We start from the raw sequence: 3,212 nt of genomic DNA, 5'->3' as shown, positions 1-3,212 counted from the left end.
TTTATATATATTTTTGGAACAATATTGTGCTGATGAACGAAATCTAGATTCATTCTAGTAATCGGGAAATCGGTCGATACACAATTAAGTTTATTTTAAAAGAAAGTTGGTCATCTTCTGTTGGTTGTTTTTTCCTCGCATTAGGTACTAAATGTGGTTATTTTGAGAAGTCCACTGTGTGGTGTTATTATTTTTCTGTAATAATGCCCTTTATATAAATATATCATCATCATCATCATCGTTTAACGTCCGTTTTCCATGCTGGCATGGGTTGGACGGTTCGACTGGGGTCTGGGAAGCCAGGAGGCTGCACCAGGCCCCAATCAGCTGGATGCCCTTCCTAACGCCAACCACTCCAAGAGTGTAGTGGGCGCTTTTTACGTACCACTGGCACAGGAGCTAGAGGAGCTGGCATCGACCACGATCAGATGGTGCTTTTTACATGCCACCAGCACGGAAACCTATCAAAGCAGCACTGGCATCGGCCACATTTGGATGGTGCTTTTTATGTGCTACTGGCATGGGGGTCACAACTACAATTTCCATTTGATTTGATTTTGGTTTTGATGTACTTGACTCAATAGGTCTCCTCAAGCACAGCATGTTGCCCTACGATCCAAGACACTTTTGAGTGGGCTGGTTATGCAACATTGGTGTAGGTTACAGCTGTGAACTCACTTTATTTGCCGGGTCTTCTCAGTCACAGCATATCTCCAGAGGTCTCAGTCTTTTATCATTGCCTCTGTGAGACCCAACATTCAATATATATATATATATAAAAATATATTTGCACATATATAAATATGTATACAAGGTGTGGTGAATAAATTGTTGTCTAAGTTACACAAAAATGAAAATAACATTGACATTGCATTTTAGCAGATATATTTGCCAAAATTACATAAAAATATCTTGAAATACTAAAGAATAAATTTATTCAATAAAATCGCCATTAGCTTCAACCACTGCCTCCAGATGGCTTCAGAATCTCCTGTAACTCTTCTGGATAATCTCCTTGTTTAAGTTGGTGAATGCTGCCATAATCCTTGCCTTCAGTTCTTTATTGGCGTTATAGGGAGTTTTGTTGGTCTCTTGCTCAACTGTGCCCCACACATGATAATCAAGGGGGTTGCAGTCTGGGGAGTTAGGTGGCCAGATTTGGTATAAAGGGGTATCTTAAAGATCAAAATCTAGATGCGATGGAGCAAAACAAACTTCATACTCAGAAAGAGAACCCTAATTATCTCTGTCTAAAGAAACTTATTTTGATTTTGGCATGCAATGTAATTATTAATTAAATTAATATATACGACTATAGTATTTAGAATCCTGAGCTTTAAATTCTTCTGGGTAGGCAGGAGGATGGAGTGCGTGGTGCAGACATACTCTTAGCAGAAAAGTGGGTAGATATGGTAACTGAGGTAGTCAGAGTGTGCGATAGGGTTATTAAGTTGAGGTTTATCATGGATAGATTAACAATTACAATTATCTCTACCTATGCTCCACAGGCTGGGCTGGCCAGCAATCAGAAGGACCGATTCTATGAGGTCCTTCTGCAGACTACCTCAATGACAAATGACAGAGGCTTCATTGTTGTGGCTGGCGACTTTAATGGGCATGTTGGGCAGCATTCTCATGGATTCCATGGTGTATATGGTAGTTATGGTATTGGCACCAATGCTAACTTTAGAAAGGCAGCCAGCCACCTAATTTCTTATCAGTCTGGTGGGAATATAAGCCAGGTTAATTACATCCTCACCAGGTAAGGGGACAGGCAGATGCTCACAAATGTGAAGTCTTTCCCAGGTGAAGAGTGTACATCATAACATAGGCTATGAGTTAGTGACTTCAGAATTAGGTTTAGAGAGATTAAAAGACATAAACCACATTGGAAAAGGAGATTATGGAAGCTCACAGACCCAGCAAACCAACAAAAATTTAGAGACATCCTACTGGAGGCCTTTGACAAAAGAGAGGAGGAAGGGACATATAGCTTAGAGGATAACTGGGAATTCCTGAGAGACAATTTAATGGGTGCCACTGACCAAATCTATGGTTGGTGCAAAGTCCCAGCCAGGCCGAGGGTGACTTGGTGGTCAAACAAGGAGGTGGGTAGGGCTATAAAAGCATAGACAGGCCTGAAAGGACTGGAAAAATGGTGGAAGCAAAACATTATGTCAGGGAGCCAGAAGGGAGGTTACATGATAGGTTTATATAGCAAAGGGAACAGCAGAAGGTAAGAAGCTTGCCAATGTTATGCAGCGTGAGGTGTTCAGGATTGCAAAGTAGTGTATCAGAGAGAATAAAGATGTGGTAGGTGAGAAATGTGTGCGAATAGACACTTAGTGAGTCAGAGAAGAAAGATGCATGGGGATGCCATTATGAAAAGTTAAATGTGGAGAGTAATCGGGAGAAGGAGAGTCTTTCAAATATTGAACCAATTGAGGAACCAGCAATCAGAGTGGATAGCAATATAATAAATAAGGCAATCATGAAAATGAAGACTGGAAAAGCCCCTCAACCATCAGGTATCACCGCTGATGTGATTAAAGATGTGGTAGGTGAGAAATGTGTGAGATATGGCCTTGTCACTCGCATAGTAAATCAGGTTATTCAGGAAGTTGTCGTCCCCAAAGACTGGTGTAGCAGTATTATAGTCAGCTGCTACAAGGGTAAAGGTGATGTCTTAGACAGAAACAACTACAGAGGTATCAAAAACAAGAATCGTGCAATCTGTCTTTCACTCTGAGAAAGCAATCCTTTGTTACAAACAAAATAGCTTTTTCAACTATCTTCAGCCAGTTCTTATTCCAGCAGCCATGCTTTTAGGGCATCCTTCTCCACTGCTAATTAGGTCACTTACAAAGCAAAAACTATCTACAGCCTCTAAAGATCTTCCTGGGCATTGCAGGAATCTATTTTCTGTGTTCTTAGTGTTCACTATTCCAGCACACCTGTCACACACAAAGACTACTCTGTCAGTTAATCATCCTGTGATTCTACAGCATCTTTTAGGTGTCCATAGCTTACATTGCATGCACCATATGGAATTTCAACCTACACCTTCTCGACATGTAAAGCAGGACCATTTCCCTAAAGAGATTAGTAATTTGTCTGTTTTCCTGCTTACTAGAACTTTGGTCTTTGCTAATTTAACTCTAAGGCCACTTGATTCCTGGTTTTACTGGCACACCTGAAGTTTCTTCTTTAAT

The sequence above is a fragment of the Octopus bimaculoides genome, chromosome 28 (assembly GCF_001194135.2).
Source record: "Octopus bimaculoides isolate UCB-OBI-ISO-001 chromosome 28, ASM119413v2, whole genome shotgun sequence".
Taxonomy (NCBI): domain Eukaryota; kingdom Metazoa; phylum Mollusca; class Cephalopoda; order Octopoda; family Octopodidae; genus Octopus; species Octopus bimaculoides.
This window is presented reverse-complemented; position numbering follows the sequence as displayed.